The sequence below is a fragment of the Tachypleus tridentatus genome, chromosome 10 (assembly GCF_004210375.1).
Source record: "Tachypleus tridentatus isolate NWPU-2018 chromosome 10, ASM421037v1, whole genome shotgun sequence".
Classification (NCBI taxonomy): Eukaryota; Metazoa; Arthropoda; class Merostomata; order Xiphosura; family Limulidae; genus Tachypleus; species Tachypleus tridentatus.
Window position 1 is genome coordinate 112,780,110 of NC_134834.1, and position 10,459 is coordinate 112,790,568.

The 10,459-nt window shown below is 33.0% G+C and overlaps 1 pseudogene across 1 annotated transcript in view; it reads left to right on the forward strand.

Moving 5' to 3' along the window:
- The window catches only part of LOC143230108 (tRNA dimethylallyltransferase-like), a 36,077-nt pseudogene extending 26,566 nt beyond the window's left edge, over positions 1–9,511 (forward strand). The window contains exons 6-7 of the transcript XR_013016241.1: positions 3,624–3,735; positions 9,370–9,511. The product of XR_013016241.1 is annotated as a tRNA dimethylallyltransferase-like (transcript). The remainder of the gene's footprint in view (positions 1–3,623; positions 3,736–9,369) is intronic.
- Positions 9,512–10,459: the final 948 nt, after the last annotated feature.

Genomic DNA, 10,459 nt, shown 5'->3' on the forward strand with positions numbered 1-10,459 from the left:
CTGCTGTGCCTGTTCCATACGTAGCCTAAGGTCCTGTATTCAAAGCTTGGTTCTGAGCAAGTTGGCAGTCTACCTGGAGTGATCAACATGAAAACAAGCTTTTCCAAATAAAAACCTTTATTCAACTTTAAGCATCTTGTTTCCATAAGAATTGAAAAGAGGAATTTGTCCTCACTAGACTATTCATTGGTCATAGTTTTCTTTACCTGGGACTGATGCTCCAGTCTTCACTAGACTATTCATTGGTCACAGTTTTCTTTACCTGGGACTGATGCTCCAGTCCTCACGAGACTATTCATTGGTCACAGTTTTCTTTACCTGGGACTGATGCTCCAGTCCTCACTAGACTATTCATTGGTCACAGTTTTCTTTACCTGGGACTGATGCTCCAGTCCTCACTAGATTATTCATCGGTCACAGTTTTCTTTACCTGGGACTCATGCACCAGTGTGTGCATGGGTTAGTCGTAGAGTATCAAAAATGAATAAATTGAGCCAGTGACTGTTAAGGCTAATTGCCATAAATTATATAGTGGGTAAAACTGTGCTTCATGTACAAAACATATTTATACTGTAGGCCTAATGGTTTATTTTTAGGCATCTATTTGAATATATTTTGAGATATGATGATATTGTGTTATTTATAAACTACAGAAAAGTAAAGAATTAGCTTAGTGTTTCCTTGTGTGTTCATGTTACTGAAGTTGTTTTTAAAGTTAATGCTACAAACATAATCATTTTATACTTGTATAGGACAGCTTATCATAAATGTTTACTTTTGCCATCTTATTATTGTGTAAGTAACTATAAAATTAGACGATAGGGGTATTGGGATTCACTGTGAGGTAACATGAACAAACCAACTGGCACACATCATTTGGGTCCTACTGGTATTGTATATTGTTATTGGAGTTTGGCTTCTGTATACTCCATACAGACTACTCTGGTCTTACTGGTACTGTGTTTTGCTACTTAGTCTCGTTTCAATAGGAAGTGGTCCTACAATTGTTGCATATTGCCACTAGAATCTCACTTCACTAAGGTATGGTGCTACTGATACTGTGTGTTGCTACTGGAGTCTCACTTCAGTAAGGTATGGTCCTACTGGTACTGTGTTTCCCTATTTCAATAGGGAGTGGTCCTGCATTGGTGTTCAATACAACTTATAGTCAGTTACCTATAATATTAAAGATTATTGGTATATTTGGGGAAATTAACTCTGAAACATCGTGAGATTCTAGGATCCAACTGTCCTTAACATATCAAATGGTTTTTGTTTCTTTCCACATTTCCCACATGGCTTTGAAGCTTTACTCTTCAGTACTACATCTAATAACCAATCTTTTAAGGAAGTCCATAAGTTTTTTTTCTTTTTCATGGTCATTTTAATTATCTGCCTTTGTCAGCTGTTGATGTGTGATAACCCTATTACAGTGGAGCGCCATTAATCCGCGGACCAGTAAACCGCAAAATAGCTTAAGCCGCTGTAGCAAGTCTTGTCCCAAAATTTTTGATGTATTAAATCTACAACCTGGCTTTTTAAAGTTTCTCACACTCTCCTTGTCGTTGACACTGACATGACAAATGTGAGCGAGAATTATTGCAGCTCACTGCTAATTTAAGAACCTGTAAACAATAGAAATCGACCGTTAATCTACCTTATCCACTCTCTATGTCAGCTTTATGGAGGCCGCCATTGTTACCAAATCACACCTCTCCATACATTAAAGTTAATCCGTGGTAAATCCGTGAAAAAAGTGATCAATAATTAAAGTATTATTTTTAATTCGATAATCCGATATTTTTATGGAATTGTATAAATATTGGCCACAAACCCAATAGAAATCACTTCAGTTTCTGAATTAATTTGTCATATTGACAAATTCCTACGCCATGAGTACCAAACGTAAACATGCATCGTATGACGTTCAGCAAAAGCTGAATGTCGTAGAAAGAATACGAAATGGCGAAACTTGCGCTAAAGTTAGTAGAGAGTTAGGCATACCTGAGTCTACGTTGCGTGGGTGGATTAAAGTAATTGGACTGGTCTACACAAGCTGACACCACTCTGCATCGGGAAGTACAGGTCACCCAAGTACTAACATAAAGTGAACATGTCAACACTGCCAGTAGACTACACCCATAGCCAGAATGCCTGGATGACAGCTGCGATCTTTGAAAACTGGTTTCACAAGATGTTCGTCCCTGATGTACGGAAACACCTGAGGAACAAGGGACTAGAACCTAGAGCCTGCCTACTCCTAGATAACTGTCCAGCCCACCCACCTGCAGAGACGTTGAGGTCCAGAGATGGGAAGATTTTCTTCTACTATCTGCCCAAGAACACAACATCTAAGATCCAGCCCCTAGATCAAGGAATTATTTCAGCTTTTAAGTCCAATTACAGAAAAGAGTTAATCAAGTCCATGGTAGAAGAAGACAAGAGCATCCCCGAGTTTCTCAAGAAGGTATGGGTTAAGCAAGCACTCTATTTATCAGAGACAGCGTGGCAAGCGGTAAAGGCAGAATCAATCTAGAAATGTTGGAACAAGGCCCTGGGAGGTCCATTCACTGAAGGCAACAGAGAAGAAGATTCAGATGATGATGAAGAAGAATTCCTTGGTTTCACCCCAGCAGAAGTGAAAGAAGCAGAGCAGAAGTTAATGAAAGCTGTCCACTCAACTGTTCCCGTCCAAGAAATTCTGTCAGCCTGGTTCTCCATTGATGATGATGTACCAGTAGCTTCCTCAATTTTAGCAGAAGAGACCATGAACAAAGATGAAGAAGAAGAAGATCCTGCCCCCGTACTTCCAACAAGAACTGCAGATCAAGCTGTCAGAGGACTTGAGGTAGCCCTAGAGTACTACGAGCGTGAGGAAGACAAGCACTACAACTAAAGTCCATGATTAGAGATGCCAAGAAGAGGGCAACAATGAGCAAGAAGCAAGCAACAATAACGTCATACTTTACCAAGAAATAAACTGTATTTGAACTATATTATCTGTATTTGTAATTTTTAAAATTAATAAATTGAATAAAATTTTTGTGATAATGTAAAAAGTGGATAAAAATTTAATGTGGTTTCGTATATATTCGTAAGAATTTCAAATGTAATAACTTGGCACTTGTTAAAATGACACTTGTCAATTGTATCTGAATGGTCTACACATTAATATTATAATGATCACACAATGGCCCGGATAAGGCTCCTCGGCGGAGCTGTTGGCGACTCTCGCTTTTCAGTCACAAAGGTTTAAGCGTGGTTAAGCAGGTTGACCCCAAATACCACATGCTTAACGGCGCCTCCACTGTATCTGTTTGTGTTAGCTGTTAATGTAAAACCACATCTGTTTATTCACAATGAGAAAAGTTTGCCACATTTTCAACCTTGTATTGTATATTTATTTTTAGTTGACTGCTAATCTTTTAGCCATTTTATTCTGATTAAAACTGTACATTGTTACACTGTAATTCTATTATCATTCTCTTTGTCCATAGTTCGTGTAAGTTTCTTGCACGTGTTACTCATAATTACTATTAATTATTTATGATCACTCATCATATTTTAAAAACAAAATAAAAAGTGTCATACATTTCATTTGATGTGAATGTTTTTTTCTAAAGGACTAAATGATAGACTGAAAAAGAGAATTGATGGAATGATGGAAAGAGGGCTTATTGAAGAGCTATCAGCTTTTCATCAAACTTACAATCACCATCGGCTTAGTCAGAACCTGTAAGTGTAATAATTAGAGGCTCCTGTGTAAACTTCCTGTAAAACAGATTTATTTAAAAACCAATATGCAATATTAGGAAACAAATATTAAAAAAACTAACAGTTCCAAAACTAATAGTGTTTTATCTTTATACAGATTAAGTACAACACATTTTTATTCTATGTGGAGACTGGGGACAATGCTGTTTTAATATAGCTATTTTGTATTTTAAAGTGTTTTTTTTTAATCTGTTAATTTATTAAACCTAATTTTTTTAACTTTTATCATATTTCCTTTTAACTACTTGAGCTACAAATGTTTATAAAATATATTTCTTTTTAAAGCACATTGTGTTGGTAAATTAAGAGTAACAATTGCAAAAACATGACATTCTTTGGCACAGTGATAAATAAAATCTATTTAGCATAACATATTCAAACATGCCACCCATCATCAGGGCAAAATTTTACAGTTTTCATTAGGTAAGTGTTTAGTTTCAACTGTTAATGTGGAAGTTCATTTTTGAAAAACAAGATAGGGGGAGAAGATATGTTATATGCATTAAAATACTTAAGATAAACAGTGCTTCCAACAGGACATGTTGATTGGTCCATCATCTTTGTTGATACTTGGGAATCTGTTTTTTATTATGCAAATACTTTCAAGTTTATTTCTACCTTAGCTTGAGGGTATCTTAAGATGTTTTTACATTATTTCAGCCATAAGTATTGTCACAGTTCTGGAAGTGTTTAGCTACAGCAGAGGGCATTATGTTACCATATTACTGGTGTTCTTGTTTGTCCTATGTACATTATGTTACCATATTACTGGTGTTCTTGTTTATCCTATGTACATTATGTTACCATATTACTGGTGTGTTCTTGTTTATCCCATGTACATTATGTTACCATATTACTGGTGTTCTTGTTTATTCTATGTACATTATGTTACCATATTACTGGTGTTCTTGTTTATCCTATGTACATTATGTTACCATGTTACTGGTGTTCTTGTTTATCCTATGTACATTATGTTACCATATTACTGGTGTTCTTGTTTATCCCATGTACATTATGTTACCATATTACTGGTGTTCTTGTTTATTCTATGTACAGTATGTTACAATATTATTGGTGTTGTTCATCCCATGTACATTATGTTACCATATTACTGATGTTCTTGTTTATCCTATGTACATTATGTTACCATATTACTGGTGTTCTTGTTTATTCTATGTACATTATGTTACCATATTATTGGTGTTCTTGTTTATCCCATGTACATTATGTTACCATATTATTGGTGTTCTTGTTTATCCCATGTACATTATATTACCATATTACTGGTGTTCTTGTTTATTCTGTGTACATTATGTTACCATATTATTGGTGTTCTTGTTTATCCCATGTACATTATGTCACCATATTACTGGTGTTCTTGTTTATTCTATGTACATTATGTTACTATATTATTGGTGTTCTTGTTTATCCCATGTACATTATGTTACCATATTATTGGTGTTCTTGTTTATCCCATGTACATTATGTTACCATATTACTGGTGTTCTTGTTTATCCCATGTACATTATGTTACCATATTATTGGTGTTGTTTATCCCATGTATATTATGTTACCATATTACTGGTGTTCTTGTTTATCCTATGTACATTATGTTACCATATTACTGGTGTTCTTGTTTATTCTATGTACATTATGTTACCATATTACTGGTGTTCTTGTTTATCCCATGTATATTATGTTACCATATTACTGGTGTTCTTGTTTATCCTATGTACATTATGTTACCATATTACTGGTGTTCTTGTTTATCCTATGTACACTTCACTGCAACTGATTTTTTTGAGAAATAACCACAAAGAACAGTATATAGGTGGACTTACTTTGTGATGATTTTATTCGAGTCGGTAAGTTGGTTATTTCACCATATATTGCTTTTCTTTTATTTTGGAGAAAACTCTCTCTCAACGAATCTATAGGTTTGTAACCACTACCCACAGCTAATACTTAAGTACATTTTTATTTCTGTGTTGTCAGAACTTGTATTGAGAGCACACCAGGCATACGTGTAGAATGAATTAATTTCTGACTTAAAGGGTAGTTATAGTTGTAATGTGGTGGCATGCTGACAGCAAATGGTTTGTCAAATAAACTGCATTTTAATTTGTTGTTACATTTTACTACCAACAAACCAAAGGTCTTGCAATGGGCTCCTATTTATCTCCAATTTTCAGTGACATATTTGTGGATATTTTGAAGATAACTTACAGGAAGCTATAATAAAACTTGTAGGGTACAGAACATATATAGACAAATATGATATCATGTGACAAAACGACAGTGAAACCCTACAAAACTTCTTGAACGACAATGACATAGGAATGAAATTTACCATGGAGTCCAATTAACACAAACTCTTTCTTAGATGTTCTCATTAAAAACATTGCAACAATTACAAAATTTAATGTGTGAAATAACTAGCGGAAAGAAGGAAAACTGTGATCAAAAGTAAACCTAATTGTTGTTATTTTAATGGTAGGAACACAATAAAAGAGTTCAGACTATGAAATAGTGGGAATTATAGATTTGGATAACATATATAATTGGAAATATTTTATTCTTTTGGGAGCTACAAGTTATTAACCCCGTCAAGACAGGCTTCATATAAAAAACATGAGTTTGTATACTCATCTGTACACGTTAAGTATTTATACTGTAACTTTCAATGCAGTATACGTATCTTTACAAAATTTGGAAGACTTGTAGTAAAGAGCAAAACTGTTTTGTATGCAAAAAGTAAGATAATTTTGATGAAATATCTTCATTAAAGATTTATTTGTGAAAAATTTGAGTCTGATTTTTACTAGTCCAAGGGAGAAGTGATTTTCATGTCACGATTAATCTATTCTTCATCCTCAAGATCTCAAATATAATTTGTAATCTCTAAAATACACTTCAAATATTTGTTTTCAGTGAGACTTTATATTTTATCTGTTATTTTCTACCCTTACAAATGTTAAGTCTAAATAGCTCAAATCTCATAACATTATATGTTTATTACATTGACCTTCTGGTCTGACATGGTGCTTGACTTGTAATCTGAGGGCTGCTGGTTCGAATCCTCATCGCTCCAAATATGCTCATCCTTTCAGCCATGGAGGCATCATAATGTGATGGCCAATCCCAATATTCATTGGTAAAATAGCCCAACAATTGTTGGTGGGTGGTGATGACTAGCTCTTTAGTCCTACACTGCTAAATTAGAGATGGCTAGTGCAGATAGTCCTTGTGTAGCTTTGCACAAAGTTAAAAAACAAACAAACATTGACTTTCCAGTTGTGCCCGACTAACAATACAGAGGTTACAAATGATGTGGCATACATGTACTCATGTTACTGTATCATCAAAGACTGTATAAAACTAACCTTTAGACTTTAAAAGTGACTTATCTTGACTGTGTTTTAGTGGCCTTGCATTTATGTTAAATACAGTCCACTATTTCAATTATTATGTTATTACTAACAGTATAAGAATATACATTATATAACTAGTCAATGAAGAAACACATGTTCCTAAACTTATTTTCTTAAAACATAACTAACAGTCAATGAAGAAAGTAAAGCAATAATAATCAGTCACTTATCTCTTCTTGTTATAACTAACAGTCAATGAAGAAGTAAAGCACACAGTTATCTCTTCTTGTTATAACTAACAGTCAATGAAGAAGTAAAGCACACAATTATCTCTTTTTGTTATAACTAACAGTCAATGAAGAAGTAAAGCACACAGTTATCTCTCTTCTTTTTATAACTAACAGTCAATGAAGAAGTAAAGCACACAGTTATCTCTTCTTGTTATAACTAACAGTCAATGAAGAAGTAAAGCACACAGTTATCTCTTTTTGTTATAACTAACAGTCAATGAAGAAGTAAAGCAATACAATTATCTCTTCTTGTTATAACTAACAGTCAATGAAGAAGTAAAGCACAAAGTTATTCTCTTCTTGTTATAACTAACAGTCAATGAAGAAGTAAAGCACACAATTATCTCTTTTGTTATAACTAACAGTCAATGAAGTAGTAAAGCACACAATTATCTCTTTTTGTTTTAACTAACAGTCAATGAAGAAGTAAAGCACACAATTATCTCTTTTTGTTTTAACTAACAGTCAATGAAGAAGTAAAGCACACAATTATCACTTGTTTTAACTAACAGTCAATGAAGAAGTAAATATTAAATATCTTAAGAGTTTGATTGACTTATAGAATCAATTGCTGTTGGCAGTAGTAGAAGCCAGAATGTTACATTAAGTTTAAGAGGGAAATAAATGATTTCCTGAAACTAATGAGTAGGTTTAAATTTTTACTTTTCCCCAGGGTAATTGTGTAAGGAATAGCTCTGAAGGGTTGAATGAGTGTTTGTTTATTGTATGAAAGGTATTTTAAATACATTTATTCTGTACTTGAATAACAAAATGATTAAAGGAAATAGAAGCTTAAGCTACTGGTTATTGTTCCCTCATTTATTTTGTTAAAAGGACAGGCTAATAAAATTCTGTTTAAATCGTCATTGTTTTGGTGAAATTTGTGGTTTTGTTAATGTATAAAAAGGTTAAGTGAGACTTCTTATTTACTAATGGGATCCATAAGCACAAATATTATTTCAAGAGAAATATAATAGTGTAATACTTTTATCACTGGCTACTGAAGTAATTAATCATTATATGATTAATGAAGGACCACACTACTGAAGTTAACTCAGGTTTATGAACATTACATGATTAATGAAGGACCACACTACTGAAGTTAACTCAGGTTTATGAACATTACATGATTAATGATGGACCACACTACTGAAGTTAACTCAAGTTTATGAACATTACATGATTAATGATGGACCACACTACTGAAGTTAACTCAGGTTTATGAACATTACATGATTAATGACGGACCACACTACTGAGGTAAACTCGTATTTGTAGAGAGGGTACATAAGTTCATTATAATAATGCAACAATGTAGATTATTACAATGCACCATATTGCTAACAGAAAATGTAATATTAATAGATGTTTCACAGCATTACTATTGAGTTTAGCACTAACACAAGAAAGGAAACCATCATATTGATAACTAGTGAATATACTGGGTCTCAAGAATATTTTTTTCACCCTTCTATTAAGTTTATAATAAATTCAAATCAATTTGTGAAGTTAATTAATTAATTCTTCTAGTGTCTGAATAAACAATATTCAGATTTTTTGTTTCAAGTTTTTGCTGTTTTATTGACTTTGTTTAAACTAACATAATGAGTTTTAACTTTGTTTTGTTCTAGGTTGCACCTCTATAGTTTTGATTGAATTTTTTTCTGTATTTGACTTCCTAATCAGTTGGAGGCTTTAATAAATATCCTTGTAAGGAAAAAGCTCTTAAACTGAGAGTCCCCAAAGATGGTGTTATATACTGTTATTTAGAAAAGAAGGCATAAGGGTTTTGAAATGTACTGCTCCATTGATAAGCTGGTCTTTTTACACATAGGATAATCTCAGTTTGTTTACATGAAGAGGTTAAAAGAACCAATAAATAATGGAGTAACTTTCTTACATAGTTAATTACATTATTTTTATATGTTTTATAGTGAAGCTGATTATACCCAAGGAATCTTTCAGTCTATTGGTTTTAAGGAGTTTCACAAATATTTAATTTTATCACCAGAAGAAAGAGAGACTGCAGAAGGAAAGAAACTTCTTTTGGAAGGTATGTAAGAATATATCTTGACAGCAGTTAGTTTAATTGGCATGTAGTTAGTGTAAAAACACAAATTGTTTTGCTTTATAATCACAAGTGATCACAGAGTTAAGGGAAATTGTTATCACAGTATTTTCATTCAACAGAAAAACTAGGAATGGATCTGAAATGAAGGAATCCATAGAATCAGTATATTTGTGGTGTATCAGCTTTCATCCTTACTAGTTTTACGTGATATAAATATGTGAATGGTTTATGTAATGTGTGAATGGTTTATGTAATGTGTGAACTTATAGGTGGAATAATAATTTTCAACTGCTCTATACATGATAAAATCATGTTGTGGTATTATTTTATAGAAATGTTATTAAAACAGTTTTGGTACATTACTACATTGTTACAGTCTATTTTTCAATGTGAGGTGATGGTGTATTTGATTACCATACATACGTACAACAGTTCTGCAGGGGAACTTTTACTTCAAAGTACTTCATCATTAGGATGTCATGTCCAAAGCACTCAGCTCCTCTCATCATGCTTTTTAAATCTATCTAATTTACAAGGATGATGCTTTCCTGGTGACATTATCTAGAAAAGCTATTAAAGTTCTTAACTGATCAACATTCATAAGTACACCATTAAAATACTCTTATTCTGAAACCAATCAACAATGGCCATAAAACAGACATTCTGTTTCTATCTGTATCTGTCTATCTATCTATCTATATCTATCTGTCTATATATCTATCAGATCATCCCATAAGTAATGTCCAAAAATTTAATAAATAAAGTGCATCATCATTTCTGTCTTTGTAGAAGGCTTTAATGACTAAAATATGTAGTAGATGTATAAAAAATATGTTAGACAAATAAGAGAAACTAACCCAACTCCACTTTTTTTCAGATTATTAATAAAATAAACCCTTTTGAAGATGGATGTGTCTGAGGTGCACATTTGGAATATAATGCTTTATGAGTTT